The following is a 17,853-nucleotide window of genomic DNA, read 5'->3' as shown; positions in this document are numbered from 1 at the left end:
GGTTTATACTACACATATTTTCATTTCATTATTTATGCACCTAGCGCAAATCTTTTTTTGTTTTTAATCTTTAAATCTGACCACAGATTTTCTATTGGATTGAGGTCTGGGCTTTGACTAGGCCATTCCAACACATTTACATGTTTCCCCTTAAACCACTCAAGTGTTGCTTTAGCAGTGTGTTTGGGGTCATTGTCCTGCTGGAAGGTGAACCTCCGTCCTAGCCTTAAATTGGAGTGATACAGGTTTTGCCCAAGAATATCCCTGTATTTAGCACCATCTATCTTTCCCTCAACTCTGACTAGTTTCCCAGTCCTGACTGCTGAAAAACATCCCCACAGCATGATGCTGCCACCACCATGTTTCACTTTGGGTGATGTGTTGGGTTAACGCCAGACATAGCGTTTGCTTTGATGGCCAAAAAGTTCAATTTTAGTCTCATCAGATCAGAGCACCTTCCTCCATACAGTTTGGGAGTCTCCCACATGTCTTTTCGCAAACTAAAAACGTGCCATTTTGTTTTTTGCTGAAAGTAATGGGTTTCTTCTGGCCACTCTGCCATAAAGCCCAACGCTATGGAGCGTACAGCTTATTGTCGTCCTATGTACAGATACTCCAGTTTCTGCTGTGGAACTCTGCAGCTCTTCCAGGGTTACCTTAGGTCTCTGTGCTCCCTCTCTGATTAATGCCCTCCTTGTCCGGTCCGTGAGTTTTCGTGTTCGGCCGTCTCTTGGCAGGTTTGCTATTGTGCCATGTTCTTTCCATTTGTTTATGATAGATTTGATGGTGCTCCTAGGGATCATCAAAGATTTGGATATTTTTTTTATAACCTAACCCTGACTGAGTGACATTGGTGAAACCAGTCAGGGACTAGCACTGCTGGAGCTGAGGGACTCTCCTAGCTGCCGGGGGAAGAACTCCTCCAGTGAAAGTGGGGGGGAAGGGAAAGGAAAGACAGATTCTGGTGGTAGGGGACTCAATTCTTAGAAGGACAGAGAGGCCAATCTGTGACATAACCTGAAGAGCCAAACTGTATGTTGTCTACCGGGTGCTCGGGTTCGGCACATCACGGATCTGGTGGACAGATTACCGGAATGGGCTGGGGAAGAGCCAACTGTCATGGTGCATGTTGGCACCAATGACAAAGTCAGAGGCAGATGGAGTGTCCTAAAGAACGATTTTAGGGACTTGGCAGCTAAAGTTAGGAAAAGGACCTCCAAGGTTGTATTTTCAGGAATACTAACGGTACATCGAGCCACACCAGAAAGGCAGAGGGAGATTAGGGAAGTAAACAAGAGGCTGAAGAGCTGGTGTAGTAAGGAGGGGTTTGGGTTCCTGGAGGATTGGGCCGACTTCTTAGGAACAAAGAACACAGAGGAGAGATGGGATTGCTTTAAGAGCATATTAAATAAGGGCATTAGCCAATGCATCCCATTGGGTAATATATTTAAAAGAGCGAACAAAAGTCCTGGATGGCTTAACTCCAATGTAAAAATGCATGTAAAAGCAAAGAAGGCCTTCAAAAAATTCAAGGTTGAGGGATCATCAGCATTCAGACTTTATAAAGAATGCAACAAGAAATGTAAGGGTACAATAAGGACGGCTAAGATAGAACATGAAAGACACATAGCGGAGGAGAGCAAAAAAAATCCCAAGAAATTCTTTAAGTATGTAAACAGTAAAAAAGGGAGGACAGACCATATTGGCCCCATAAAGAATGAGGAAGGACATCTAGTTACAAAGGATGGGGAGATGGCGAATGTATTGAATTTATTCTTCTCCTTAGTCTTCACAAGGGAATCGAGGGGCTTCAGTAACCAAAACTGCAGTGTTTATCCTCATGACACATCACAGGAAGCACCTCCATGGTTAACTGAGGACAGAATTAAAATTAGACTTGGGAAACTTAACATTAATAAATCACCAGGACCAGATGGCTTGCACCCGAGGGTACTTGGGGAACTCAGTCATGTAATTGCCAGACCATTGTTCTTAATTTTTACTGACAGTCTACTGACTGGAATGGCACCAGCTGATTGGAGAAAAGCCAATGTAGCACCAATATTTAAAAAGGGCCCAAAATACATCCCTGGGAATTATAGACCAGTTAGCCTAACATCAATAGTATGTAAACTCTTGGAGGGGATGATAAGGGACTATATATACAAGATTTGCGGACGATACTGAGCTAAGCAGGGCAATAACTTCTCCGCAGGATGTGGAAACCTTGCAAAAAGATCTGAACAAATTAATGGGGGTGGGCAACTACATGGCAAATGAGATTCAATTTAGAAAAATGTTAAATAATGCATTTGGGTGGCAAAAATATGAATGCAATCTATACACTGGGGGGAGAACCTCTGGGAGAATCTAGGATGGAAAAGGACCTGGGGGTCCTAGTAGATGATAGTCTCAGCAATGGCATGCAATGCCAAGCTGCTGCTATCAAAGCAAACAGTATATTGGCATGCATTAAAAAGGGGATTAATTCTAGAGATAAAACGATAATTCTCCCACTCTACGAGACTCTGGTCCGGCCGCAAATAGAGTATGCTGTCCAGTTGTGGAAGCCAGTCCTCAGGAAGGATATACTGGAAATGGAGCGAGTACAAAGAAGGGCAACACAGCTATTAAAGGGTCTGGAGGATATTAGTTATGAGGAAAGGTTGCAAGCACTGAACTTATTCTCTCTGGAGAAGAGACGCTTGAGAGGGGATATGATTTCAATATACAAATACCATACTGGTGACCCCACAATAGGGATAAAACTTTTTCGCGGAAGGGAGTTTAACAAGACTCGTGGCCACTCATTAAAATTAGAAGAAAAGAGGTTTAACCTTAAACTACATAGAGGGTTCTTTACTGTAACAGCAGCAAGGATGTGTATTTCCCTTCCACACGCGGTGGTCTCAGCAGGGGGTATCTATAGTTTGAAGAAACTATTAGATAAGCACCTGAACAGCCGCAACATACAGGGATATACAATGTCATACTGACATATAATCAGGTTGGACTTGATGGACTTGTGTCTTTTTTTCAACCTCACCTACTATGTAACTTGTACTTCTCAACAAAATTTTCCCTTACTTGTTTGGAGAGTTCCTTGGTCTTCATGGCAGTGTTTGGTTAGTGGTGCCTCTTGCTTAGGTGTTGCAACCTCTGGGGCCTTTCAAAAAGGTGTGTATGATTTGCTACCTGGTCTTCAGTGCATACGTTCACAAAATTTTATCAACTGGATGTTCGGGCAGCCGCGGATTCGGGATTCAGGTTTCGGCCGCAGTGTACTGCGGGCTGCTGTATAAGCTCTGATGGCTATTGTTTGGCAGGGCGTCTCCCTCCCCTCAAACCTATTGCTCTGGGTTATCCCAGCAGGTAATGAATATTAGACTACTCCTGTGTCCCTTTTTTTTTTTTTTTTTTAAAGCCAGTGGCGTGCAAAACACACCCAAAAACTTCCACCCGGTGCCAAAAAAAAGTGCACACACAAAGAGTGAAACACAAAAAAACGTGCAACTGGTGTTTACACTGATCCTCCACTAGGGAAGAACCTTACCCTGATCCCCTGGGGCGTTAGGCTCCAGACAGGGACTGAGGTACTTCACTTGGGTATATCTAGCCGAAACCAGACGGTTCTCTGGAAGGTCTGCCGAAACAGACCCACCCAAGTACTAGGTGGGACTCCCCCGAAGGGAGACCCCATGAGAGAGGGCGAACCAAGCCAGAAGGCCTATTATCCGCCCCCTCCCAAGACTTTCAGAGTAGGCCCGAGGACCCACACCTTACTCATCACACAGTGACAAACGTGTATACACATCAAACAAAAAAATACAAAAAAGTGACAAACACGGGGATGTATAAAAAGAAAGTGGGGAGAAGGAAGGTGGGAGAGTGAAAAGTGACCATTGTCTAATACAATGACCGGCCCTCCGGCCAGGAATAAAAATTTCCCCTGGTTCTAGCCAAAAGGCTCGGCCTTAGAGGCAGGTACAAAAAACATGTGTTGTGGTGAAGTGACCATGGTGCCTTAAATCAAGAGCCAAAACACTGTGACTGTACGGCACCCCTGAACTGCCACTTCAGGGGCACATTCACCACTGGCTTTTCCTGCAACCCTGACCCCTGAACCAGACCACAGCAGCCCCCACCCCAGGCAGAAAGGCACGAAGTTCTGGAAGCTTGGTGAGAGGCCTTTACCATCAGGCCTCACTGTCGTTCCATCTCTCCTACCTAATTACATTCGGGAAATACTAGCCGCTCCCCCAGTGGGAGAAAGGGGAGCCAGTGTTCTCTCCCGAAAAACTGTCCGGAGCTAGAGCTGCCCCAATCTAGGCCAGAAGGCCAGGGACCCGACCCTTCAGCCGGACCCAGTGGTTCTCCATCCCCATCAGAAGGCTTCCCTTTCGCTACAAACCATTCCAGGTCACCTTTACTCCAGCAGGTTTTGCATAGCAACCGCCATCCCATCTCCACCTCGCCATAGATCAGACGGAAGCAAGCGCCACCTCCTGGAAACTGATAAGAACAAATACTACAGGTGGTCAGGCCGCGACGCGTTTCGTCATTCCGTCTTCAGATGACACCCTCTGAAGGTGGAATGACGAAACGCATGACCACGCGACCTACAGCATCAGTCAGACGGCTTCATCCCGGGACTCATCGTGGTGGGTGGCACGTTCAGAACTCTGACCAGCGGTGAGCCGACGCTGATTTTAATTATTGACATTGTAAGCATAATTTCTATTAGGGGGGGATGTTTGTATGCAATAAACAGTTTAACACTATGGAGAGCCTCCCCTTATATTCCTACATGATACATCCATGGTATTGAAACACCTTAAGCATGGAGGACTGAGACTGGTAGCAGCTGAGGAGCTGATCATTGCGGGGAAGGAGATTACAGGCTGTTTTAGTTCTTACCTTTGGTAAGCATACACACAAAAGGGGCTGATCACGCGGTGATTTGGTGAAAGTCTATCATCTTAAGGATAATATACTCCATTTGAATTAGAAGCTCTTTTTTCCTTAACCGCTGTCACTTGCATGCACGGGATTCATCATAGAAGGATATGTTTTGAATACATTTATTATGCTATATATATAGTCCATTTTTTATATCTGGAACTTTTTTTCTTTTAAAGGAAATTTTGCCTTGGACCAAAACCATTGCTGAACTTTTATAAGGATTGTGGATTTTTTAGCTTTGTCTTATTTTGGTTTTGTGATGTCAGTTTTTTTTACCACTATTTGTACCTCATTATTGATGCATACTTTTGCACTAAGAGTCATAGTGTATATTATGACCAGAGGGTAATAGATGGTCTCAGCACTTTATGGTACATCATATGTATGAATGAACATTTATAGTTAGTGCTGTTAATACTCTCTTCTCCTCAGAAAGTATACTTTTATTATATTTATTACATTATTGTTTAATTTTATAACAGCAGCTAGAAGTGCGTTAAACTAACTTTCATTCCATTTTGAGCGCTAGGATCGGAGTTTCTTATTACCTCTGATACACTTTTTACCAATATATTTTCCACTCACTAAATATACGGTTTAATCACTTTAATTGGGGCTATTATGTTTCCAGCTCTGTGGAAAACCACTTTTGGATTGTCGAGGTGTAGAGGCCAATTTGGGGTCATTTTTCAAAATGGACCAATGTTTCTTTATAATTCTTTTAACGGGCTTGTATCATTTGTTACACTGTGAATGAACAAAGGGCCCTCATTATTGACTTCCTTTGCAATAGAGAGTGGTGGTAAGGGGATCATTCTCCATTGTCTCTCTTGGGCTAGTTGGATGGAACTCAACACATATCCCTTTTTGCGGAACTTCTGAATTAAAACGCTGCTTTGTGTGTCGTCGTCTTCTAAATTGTGTCGTGCTTATGAGGATCATTTTCCGGTATTTATGAATGGGTCATTTTTAAACAATATTTTTAAAATACAGATCAATCAATATGAACACAGGCTAAAAATAGGAGATTTATTCACGGACATGTATTCATAGAAAATAGATAGTACACCCTCACATTTTTGTAAATATTTTATTATATCTTGTCATGTGACAACACATACAATGTAAAGTAGTGAGTGTACAGCTTGTATAACAATGTAATTTTGCTGTCCCCTCAAAATAATTCAACACACAGCCGTTATTGTCTAAACCACTGGCAACAAAAGTCCGTACACCCCCTAAGTGGAAATGTCCAAATTGGGCCCAAAGTTTCAATATTTTGTGTGGCCATCATTATTTTACAGTGCTGCCTTAACCCCCTCTTGGGCATGGAGTTCACCAGAGCTTCACAGGTTGCCACTGGAGTCCTCTTCCACTCCTCCATGACGACATCACAGAACTGGTGGATGTTAGAGACCGTGCGATCCTCCACCTTCCATTTGAGGATGCCCCACAGATGCTCAATAGGGTTTAGGTCTGGAGACATGCTTGGCCAGTCCATCACTTTTACCCTCAGCTTCTTTAGCAAGGCAGTGGTACTCTTGGAGGTGTGTTTGGGGTAATTATCATGTTGGAATACTGCCTTGTGGCCCAGTCTACAAAGGGAGGGACCATGCACTGCTACAGTATGTCACAGTACATGTTGCCATTCATGGGTCCCTCAAAAAAACAGTAGCTCCCCAGTGCCAGCTGCACTCATGCACCCCCAGACCATGACACTCCCACCCCCATGCTTGACTGAAGGCAAGACACACTTGTCTTTGTACTCCTCACCTGGTTGCCGCCACACACTCTTGACACCATCTGAACCAAATAAGTTTATCTTGGTCTCATCCGACCACAGAACATGGTTCCAGTATTCCATGTCTTTAGTCAGCTTGTCTTCAGCAAACTGTTTGCAGGCTTTCTTGTGCATCATCTTTAGAAGAGGCTTCCTTCTGGGATGACAGCCATGCAGACCAATTTGATGCAGTGTGCGGCGTATGGTCTGAACACTGACAGGATGACCCCCCCACCCCTTCAACCTCTGCAGCAATGCTGGCAGCACTCATATGTCTATTTCCCAAAGACAACCTCTGGATATGATGCTGAGCACATGCACTCAACTTCTTTGGTCGACCATAGTGAGGCATGTTGTGAGTGGAACCTGTCCTGTTAAACCGCTGTATGGTCTTGGCAATCTTCTTATAGCCTAAGCCATCTTTATGTAGAGCAACAATTCTTTTTTTTCAGATCCTCAGAGTTCTTTGCCATGAGGTGGCATGTTGAACTTCCAGTGACCTGTATGACAGAGTGAGAGCGATAACACCAAATTGAACACACCTGCTCCCCATTCACACCTGAGACCTTGTAACACTGAGTCACATGACACAGAGGAGGGAAAATGGCTAATTTGGCCCAATTTGGACATTTTCACTTAGGGGTGTACTCACTTTTGTTGCCAGCAGTTTAGACATTAATGGCTGTGTGTTGAGTTATTTTGAGAGAACAGCAAATTTACAGTTATACAAGCTGTACACTCACTACTTTACATTGTAACAAAGTGTAATTTCTTCAGTGTTGTCACATTAATAGATATAATAAAATATGACACAGAAATGATAAAACTTCCATGTAGAATCAATAACCATGTAAAGATGACGATTAGACAGAACGTCTGTATTTCATGAATTCTACCATTACTATACTGCAGGTAAGTGATTAATAACGTGAAATAAAATTACACGTTTGCTATGTCAAATAGCATAGAAGCTATACCAATAGAAAAAAAATTGAAGCTTAGAGGAAAATCTACAAGGCGGTTACTTATTTGAGGGAAATAATTATCCAACTGTATAATAAGTAAATTATTTAAAATAACACAATTTATTATAAGGTACAAATCGATACGACATAATTACCCTTTCCAAAATGGCTACTGTTCTGAAATGCTGGTTACGAGTTTTAAAATGGCTGCCGTGGCTTCCAAGATAGCTTCTGCTTGAAGAGGAATTACTTCTTGCAGCCTCAGAGTTTCAAAACATGGTGTCAAGGAATCGCCATGAGTGTGGAGGTAGGAGTTGATGAATGGAGTGGGTGTGTCTGCGTGTCAGTCCTCCATGGAGTCTATCTTGATACCATTTTGGACAGTAGGCTCATAAAAATTATAATACGCCTAACCCAGAAGGTGTAGCTTATTTTCCACTGGTTGAAAGATCTATTGAGTACCTTATTGTAGATTCAGGCAATATCTCTTTCAACCACCAGGTGTGTCCAAAGGTAGAAATATTTGTTCTGAAATCTTTTCTAAGTAATATATTCAATTTTCATAATGTATATCTGCTTGTATAGTGGTGCTAATATATATATAATATTGCAAAACTACAAGTCCCATGAGGCATTGCAAGGCTGACAGTTACAAGCGTGACTCCCACAGGCAAAGGCATGATGGGACTTGTAGTTTTGCAACAGCTGGAGGGCCGCCAGTTTTGAGACCCCTGTTGTAGATACTATGAGTACTTATTCACAAAGGTCTCTGTCCACAGATGGGTCTCATCTGGAGAATAATTAGCCAAGTGTTTGTATAGTTGACTCATCTTGCGGTATCAGGTCCTTCTATTTAACCCTTTCATGACTCAGCCTATTTTTGAAATTTCGTGTTTACAAGTTAAAATCCATATTTTTTGCTAGAAAATTACTTAGAGTTCCCAAACATTATATATATTTTTTTTAGCAGAGAATCTAGAGAATAAAATGGAGATTGTTGCAATAGTTTATATCACACGGTATTTGTGCAGCGGTGTTTTAAACGCAAATTTTTGGAAAAGGTACATTTTCATGAATTTTAAAAAATCCAAACAGTAAAGTTACCCCAATTTTTTTGTATAATGTGAAAGATTATGTTACGCCGAGTAAATAGATACCAAACATGTCACCCTTTATAATTGCACGCACTCGTGGAATGGTGACAAACTACGGTACCTATGAATTTCCATAGGCGACGCTTTAATTTTTTTTTTTTTTACGGTTACCAGGTTTGAGTTACAGAGGAGGTCTAGGGCTAGAATTATTGCTCTCGCTCTGACGTTCGTGGCGATACCTCACATATGTGATTTGAACACCGTTTACATATGCGGGCGCGACTTCCGTATGCGTTTTCTTCGCTGCGCAAGCTCACGGGGACGGGGGCACTTTAAAAAAAAATTTTTTTATTTATTTTTATACTTTATAAATTGTGTTTAAAAAAAAAAAAAAATTTATTTTTTTTTTACTTTTATTGCTGTCACAAGGAATGTAAACATCCCTTGTGACAGTAATAGGTGGTGACAGGTACTCTTTATGGAGGGATCGGGGGTCTAAAAGACCCCCGATCCCTCCTTTGCACTTCAAAGTATTCAGATCGCCGAAAACGGCGATTCTGAATACTGTATATTTTTTTTAAACCGGTGCCATTGGCAGCCGAATAAACGGGAAGTGACGTCATGACGTCGCTTCTGCGTTTACAATGAGAAGGCTGGAATGAAGCCACCTACAGCTTCGTTCCAGCCCGCCCCCAGCCGCCGAAGGCAGCCGATTGGACACCGGGCCTCCCGATCGCACGGGAGGCCCGGTAAGAGCGGCGGGAGGGGGGTGTCCCCTCCCGCTCCTATGGTATAACAGCCGAGCGGCTTTTAGCCGCATCGGTTGTTATACTCGGATAGCTAATCGCCCGCTGTAAACAACGGTACCGGGATGATGCCTGCAGCTGCAGGCATCATCCCGGTATAACCCTGGAAAGCCGAGTACGCATATCTGCGTACGGTCGGCGGGAAGGGGTTAATCTGTAGGGCATTTGCTTTAAAAAAAATATATAATGTTTGGGGGTTCAAAGTAATTTTCTTGCCAAAAAAAAAAGTTTTTCATGTAAACAAAAAGTGTCAGAAAGGGCTTTGTCTTCAAGTGGTTAGAAGAGTGGGTAATGTGTGACATAAGCTTCTAAATGTTGTGCATAAAATGCCAGGACAGTTCAAACCCCCCCAAATGACCCCATTTTGGAAAGTAGACACCTCAAGCTATTTGCTGAGGGGCATGTCGAGTCCATGGAATATTTTATATTGTGACACAAGTTGCGGGAAAAAGACAAAATTTTTTTTTTTGCACAAAGTTGTCACTAAATGATACAGTGGTGTAGTGGGTAGCACTCTCGCCTAGCAGTAAGAAGTGTCGCTGGTTCGAATCCCGACCACGACACTACCTGCCTGGAGTTTGCATGTTCTCCCTGTGCCTGCGTGGGTTTCCTCCGGGTACTCCGGTTTCCTCCCACACTCCAAAGACATGCTGGTAGGTTAATTGGATCCTGTCTAAATTGGCCCTAGTATAGGTATGAATGTGAGTTAGGGACCTTAGATTGTAAGCTCCTTGAGGGTATAGGGACTGATGTGAATGTATAATATATATGTAAAGCGCTGCGTAAATCAACAGTGCTATATAAGTACCTGAAATAAATAAAAAAAAATAAAAAAATATATTGCTCAAACATGCCATGGGAATATGTGAAATTAAACCCCAAAATACATTCTGTTGCTTCTCCTGAGTACGGGGATACCACATGTGTGAGACTTTTTGGGAGCCTAGCCGCGCACGGGACCCCCCGAAAACCAAGCACCGTCTTCAGGCTTTGTAAGGGCGTAAATTTTTGATTTCACTCTTCACTGCCTATCACAGTTTCGAAGGCCATGGAATACCCAGGTGGCACAAACCTCCCCCAAATGACCCTATTTTGGAAAGTAGACACCCCAAGCTATTTGCTGAGAGGTATAGTGAGTATTTTGCAGACCTCACTTTTTGTAACAAAGTTTTAAAAAACAAATGAGAGCTGCAAAATACTCGCCATGCCTCTCAGCAAATAGCTTGGGGTGTCTACTTTCCAAAATGGGGTCATTTGGGGGGGGGGGGGTTTGTGCCACCTGGGCATTCCATGGCCTCTGAAACTGTGATAGGCAGTGAAGAGTGAAATTAAAAATTTACACCCTTAGAAATCCTGAAGGCGGTGATTGGTTTTCGGGGCCCCGTGCGCGGCTAGGCTCCCAAAAAGTCCCACACATGTGGTATCCCCATACTCAGGAGAAGCAGCTAAATGTATTTTGTGGTGCAATTCCACATATGCCCATGGCCTGTGTGAGCAATATATCATTTAGTGACAACTTTGTGCAAAAAAAAAAAAAAAAAAAAATTGTCACTTTCCCGCAACTTGTGTCAAAATATAAAATATTCCATGGACTCAACATGCCTCTCAGCAAATAGCTTGGGGTGTCTACTTTCTAAATGGGGTCATTTGGGGGGTTTTGTGCCATCTGGGCATTTTATGGCCTTCAAAACTGTGTTAGGTAGTGAGGAGTGAAATCAAAAATTTACGCCCTTAGAAATTCTGAAGGCGGTGATTAGTTTTCGGGGGCCCCGTACGCGGCTAGGCTCCCAAAAAGTCCCACACATGTGGTATCCCCGTACTCAGGAGAAGCAGCTGAATGTATTTTGTGGTGCAATTCCACATATGCCCATGGCCTGTGTGAGCAATATATCATTTAGTGACAACTTTTTGTAATTTTTTTTTTTTTTTTTTGTCATCATTCAATCACTTGGGACAAAAAAATTCATATTCAGTGGGCTCAACATGCCTCGCCATTTTAGCACCTCAAGAAATGACATAGGCAGTCATAAACTAAAAGCTGTGTAAATTACAGAAAATGTACCCTAGTTTGTAGACGCTATAACTTTTGCGCAAACCAATAAATATACGCTTATTGACATTTTTTTTACCAAAGACATGTGGCAGAATACATTTTGGCCTAAATGTATGACTAAAATTGAGTTTATTGGATTTTTTTTATAACAAAAAGTAGAAAATGTCTTTTTTTTTTTCAAAATTTTCGGTCTTTTTCCGTTTATAGCGCAAAAAATAAAAACTGCAGAGGTGATCAAATAACATCAAAAGAAAGCTCTATTTGTGGGAAGAAAAGGACGCAAATTTCGTTTGGGTACAGCATTGCATGACCGTGCAATTAGCAGTTAAAGCAACGCAGTGCCAAATTGTAAAAAGTGCTCTGGTCAGGAAGGGGGTAAAGCCTTCCGGGGCTGAAGTGGTTAAACTTCCACCACCTATGATGCTGCACCCCCTTCAGATGTGCTCTCACTTGGTATAAAATGGGTTAAAGTCTATTATTAAGGTTCACAGGGTGTGTTTCTCCTTTAAATGAAATCCGGCCACTTGCTCTTTCTAATCCCGATCTCTGCTCATCTCCTCAACACCATTGCATGGAAAGTAAAACAATTCTAAATAGTGCTTTATCCTTTAAAACACTTTATTTGCTCCCAAACATCCTTTCAAAATGCCATTCACATAACCCACTTTACTATAAGGCACACCACATTTTCAGTGAAGTATATGTAAATCACTTCTATAGTCACTCTATGCTTTAACAGCTCAAATACCAGTATCTCAGCAAACTCTGTAATTCGAGCGTGATGGCGTTTCGTCACTGGGTCACATTAATTCCTCAGGGTCATGATGAGTCATCTGTCAGTTCTTGTATAGGACATTACACATAAACAGCATCGGGTACCATTTTGTTGTAGCCTGTGCCATTTTTTTCATAGTTCTTGTGATTATCAGCTTCTTCCTTTACATTCCCAACCGACCCAGATTGTACAAGCCTTTACACTGAGCAATTAGGATGATTACGTTGAAGCCTATCATTGTAACCTCCTTCTCAATTTACCAGATCGATAAGCTCTTGCTTGAAGACTGGGAGGGAGTCATTTGCTAATTTACATTATATGAACCTATCTGCTAAGAAGCCTATGCGATTCATTAATGTAGCCCTCATATTCTGTAAAACAATTCCACCCACCTTGTCTACCTGTTTTAATGACGTCTCCTTTTAGATCCCTCAAAGTTTGCAGGGCTTCACGTTCTTCAGTGGTTAGGTTGTGTCGAATCATGGTAGAATGGTACAAATTAATGATTTGGTTGTTTACCATTCAGTAGAAGGTCTCTATGTATGGTCTCAATTGAAGACCAAAACAGGTCTAAATCGAGTATGTACTATGGCATTATCCCTTATCATCAGACCCAGATATCCTTAGTAGGGATGAGCTTCGAGTTCGAGTCAAACTCATGTTCGACTCGAACATTGGCTGTTCGCAAGTTCGCCGAACAGCGAACAATTTGGGGTGTTCGCGGCAAATTCGAATGCCGCGGAACACCCTTTAAAAGTCTATGGGAGAAATCAAAAGTGCTAATTTTAAAGGCTAATATGCAAGTTATTGTCATAAAAAGTGTTTGGGGACCCAGGTCCTGCCCCAGGGGACATGGATCAATGCAAAAAAAAGTTTTAAAAACGGCCGTTTTTTCAGGAGCAGTGATTTTAATAATGCTTAAAGTCAAACAATAAAAGTGTAATATCCCTTTAAATTTCGTACCTGGGGGGTGTCTATAGTATGCCTGTAAAGGGGCGCATGTTTCCTGTGTTTAGAACAGTCTGACAGCAAAATGACATTTTGAAGGAAAAAACTCATTTAAAACTACCCGCGGCTATTGCATTACCGACAATACACATAGAAGTTCATTGATAAAAACGGCATGGGAATTCCCCAAAGGGGAACCCCGAACCACAATTAAAAAAAAAAAATGACGTGGGAGTCCCCCTAAATTCCATACCAGGCCCTTCAGGTCTGGTATGGATATTAAGGGGAACCCCGGCCAAAATAAAAAAAAAAAAATGACGTGGGGTTCCCCCTAAATTGCGTAGGAGAGCCGAGGCCCATGAACCCAGAAGGAAGGCTAGGGAAGGAGGTATGCTGTCTGAGGTCCGGTTCTAGAGAGTTCCTGCCTACCCCTTTCCTGTGAGGAGGTCCATAGAGCTGTGTCCCCCGTGTGGATATCCTAAGATAAGCTATTATCCAGCTTACCTCTGGTAAGCATACATCCTATAAGGTGGAGGATTTCTCACTGGGTGCTGAGTGTTTAACCGTTTGATCACCCTCTATTAGCTCCGGCTCCAGGGACTCATTTTCTTTGAACATTTTCACCATTCCCTTGGATATATTTTTGGCAATTTCATTGTTACCATTTGTGTCTCATTCGGTTCACCCTATTATTCATTTATTCCTACTGTATGGTTTTCATTCACCTTCGAATATTTGATTGATTGCTGTTTTTTTATTATTCACATAACCATGTATGGTGTTCAATATGTGTTTTAGCGCAGTCCTTTTTTGATTTTTCTTTATATGTTTGAGTGCACGCCTCACTCTAGGACTGCATCTTGCTTTATTCTACCAATCACTAGTAGCACAACCTTTATGTTAGCGCGGTATTGTTTATGTTTTATTTTGATATTAAGGGGAACCCCGGCCAAAATTAAAAAAAAAAAAACGGCGTGGGGTCCCCCCAAAAATCCATACCAGACCCTTATCCGAGCACGCAACCTGGCAGGCCGCAGGAAAAGAGGGGGGGGACGAGAGTGCGGCCCCCCCCCCTCCTGAACCGTACCAGGCCACATGCCCTCAACATTGGGAGGGTGCTTTGGGGTAGCCCCCCAAAACACCTTGTCCCCATGTTGATGAGGACAAGGGCCTCATCCCCACAACCCTGGCCGGTGGTTGTGGGGGTCTGCGGGCGGGGGGCTTATCGGAATCTGGAAGCCCCCTTTAACAAGGGGACCCCCAGATCCTGGCCCCCCCCCCTGTGTGAAATGGTAAGGGGGTACAAAAGTACCCCTACCATTTCACTAAAAAACTGTCAAAAATGTTAAAAATGACAAGAGACAAGTTTTTGACAATTCCTTTATTTAAATACTTCTTCTTTCTTCTATCTTCCTTCATCTTCTGGTTCTTCTGGCTCTTCTGGTTCTTCCTCCGGCGTTCTCGTCCAGCATCTCCTCCGCGGCGTCTTCTATCTTCTTCTCCTCGGGCCGCTCCGCACCCATGGCATGGGGGGAGGCTCCCGCTCTTCTCTTTTTCTTCATCTTCTTCTCTTCTTCTTTTCTTCATTTTCTTCTCCGGGCCGCTCCTCACACATGCTAGCATGGCGGGAGGCTCCCGCTGTGTGACGGCGCTCCTCGTCTGACAGTTCTTAAATAACGGGGGGCGGGGCCACCCGGTGACCCCGCCCCCCTCTGACGCACGGTGACTTGACGGGACTTCCCTGTGACGTCACGGGGAATGCCACAGGGAAGTCCCGTGCGTAAGAGGGGGGCGGGGTCACCGGGTGGCCCCGCCCCCCGTTATTTAAGAACTGTCAGACGAGGAGCGCCGTCACACAGCGGGAGCCTCCCTTCATGCCAGCATGGATGCGGAGCGGCCCGGAGAAGAAAATGAAGAAGAGAAAAAGAGAAGAAGATGAAGAAGAAGAGAAGAGCGGGAGCCTCCCCCCATGCCATGGGTGCGGAGCGGCCCGAGGAGAAGAAGATAGAAGACGCCGCGGAGGAGATGCTGGACGAGAACGCCGGAGGAAGAACCAGAAGAGCCAGAAGAGCCAGAAGAACCAGAAGATGAAGGAAGATAGAAGAAAGAAGAAGTATTTAAATAAAGGAATTGTCAAAAACTGTCTCTTGTCATTTTTAACATTTTTGACAGTTTTTTAGTGAAATGGTAGGGGTAGTACCCCCTTACCATTTCACACAGGGGGGGGGGGGCCGGGATCTGGGGGTCCCCTTGTTAAAGGGGGCTTCCAGATTCCGATAAGCCCCCCGCCCGCAGACCCCCACAACCACCGGCCAGGGTTGTGGGGATGAGGCCCTTGTCCTCATCAACATGGGGACAAGGTGTTTTGGGGGGCTACCCCAAAGCACCCTCCCAATGTTGAGGGCATGTGGCCTGGTACGGTTCAGGAGGGGGGGGCCGCACTCTCGTCCCCCCCTCTTTTCCTGCGGCCTGCCAGGTTGCGTGCTCGGATAAGGGTCTGGTATGGATTTTTGGGGGGACCCCACGCCGTTTTTTTGTTTTTTTTTGGCGCGGGGTTCCCCTTAAAATCCATACCAGACCAGGGGGAACCCCACGTAATTTTTTTTTTTTAATTTTGGCCGGGGTTCCCCTTAATATCCATACCAGACCTGAAGGGCCTGGTATGGAATTTAGAGGGACTCCCACGTCATTTTTTTTTTTTAATTTTGGTTCGGGGTTCCCCTTTGGGGAATTCCATGCCGTTTTTATCAATGAACTTCTATGTGTATTGTCGGCAATGCAATAGCCGCGGGTAGTTTTAAATGAGTTTTTTCCTTCAAAATGTCATTTTGCTGTCAGACTGTTCTAAACACAGGAAACATGCGCCCCTTTACAGGCATACTATAGACACCCCCCAGGTACGAAATTTAAAGGGATATTACACTTTTATTGTTTGACTTTAAGCATTATTAAAATCACTGCTCCTGAAAAAACGGCCGTTTTTAAAACTTTTTTTTGCATTGATCCATGTCCCCTGGGGCAGGACCCGGGTCCCCAAACACTTTTTATGACAATAACTTGCATATTAGCCTTTAAAATTAGCACTTTGGATTATTCATGTTCGTGTCCCATAGACTTTAACGGTGTTCGCGTGTTCGAACGAACTTTTTTCCTGTTCGCATGTTCTGGTGCGAACCGAACAGGGGGGTGTTCGGCTCATCCCTAATCCTTAGTACGTTCAATGTTCTCACAGTATAAGAACTGCAAATTTTTAAGCCTATCAAGTCCTCTTCCTTCCACTTAAGATCCTTCTCAATCTGTTCCTCCATGGGGGATGGGGGGGGGGGCTGGCTGTCTTCTTCTTTGAATTAGGCTTCTCTTGATAGAACCTTTTAATAATTATTAGTCTAATAAACCACTTAAGCACCTTAAATAAGTTAAAAAAAGATTGGGTCTATTTGTAGAGGTGAAATGTAGCCCTTTTTGCAGCACAGATTCCTCTCTAGTGGATAATTCTCTCAGGGTTATAGGGTTATGCCCAGGGGAAGTCATGTCCAAAAGCCTTCTCAGAGTCCAATCCACCTAAACGTAGTAGTCTATAACCCAGGGTCTATGACCATCCTTTGTCTTGTACTGTACTCCAAGATATGTAATTTACAGGTAAGTCATAATTCCTTTTTTTTTATTTTGCTGGAGCTGTGTTTTAAGGGCAGATGTAAATCACTATTGGGCTATACGGCTTTGTTTCCCATTGTACCAAAGAAGCCTTAATCGGAGCATAATTCCTATCTTCATCAAATGAGCATGTGTGTTTTTTACATAAGATTGCTGTACAACAACAGATTGGATTAATTGTTTATGGCTATTTGTAATATTTCTGCATTTACTGCTTGTTTTATTTCATGCATTATAAATTATCGAATTGAATGTGACATGAAGAAATACACTGGGTGTAATGCAATATTTTATTGGGTACATATATGATATGGCATAAGGCACGGATAGATCCAGGTTGGTATAAGCTAAGAAATAATGTTGCTCAGGATGAGTATAACGTATGATTCTAAAGGTATCATAAGGTGCAGTGCATTATTTAAATATTTTAAATGCATTTATATGACAAATTTTTTTGTTTCTGAGCTTTGATCCTTCAGGTTTTTATGTTTCTCTATAATGTCCTGCATTTAATTTGGTCTTCATTCTTCCGGGTTAAGTGGTGCTAAGCATCATTCAACTTCGATAACTGAGGAAATTTGAATAGTGAAAAGGAATTTGTTTCAGGGATGGCATTGAAGAGGCGGCGAATATGGCAGCCAGAGTGCTTTTTCTTTTCTTTGAAACTTTCACACAGGGACTATTAGAAAATAAAAAACATTTTTTAGCCTAGAGTTGGGCTTTAACCAAAGGTACTCTTAAGTCACAAATTCTCACCTTCTGTTATCGTAAGGGAAGCCCTGTTAGAGCTTATTAATTATAAGGCTAAATAAACTC

At 43.1% G+C, this 17,853-nt stretch overlaps 1 protein-coding gene across 3 annotated transcripts in view; it reads left to right on the top strand.

Annotated features, from left to right (window-relative positions):
* Nucleotides 1-17,853, top strand: part of TRMT1L (tRNA methyltransferase 1L) — a 322,764-nt gene that overhangs the window by 304,511 nt on the left and 400 nt on the right. The gene's annotated exons all lie outside the window — the stretch shown is intronic.

Source organism: Aquarana catesbeiana, linkage group LG12, assembly GCF_042186555.1.
Source record: "Aquarana catesbeiana isolate 2022-GZ linkage group LG12, ASM4218655v1, whole genome shotgun sequence".
In the NCBI taxonomy this organism is placed as follows: domain Eukaryota; kingdom Metazoa; phylum Chordata; class Amphibia; order Anura; family Ranidae; genus Aquarana; species Aquarana catesbeiana.
The sequence above is the reverse complement of the archived record's forward strand: the minus strand, read 5'-3'. Positions and strand labels throughout refer to the sequence as shown.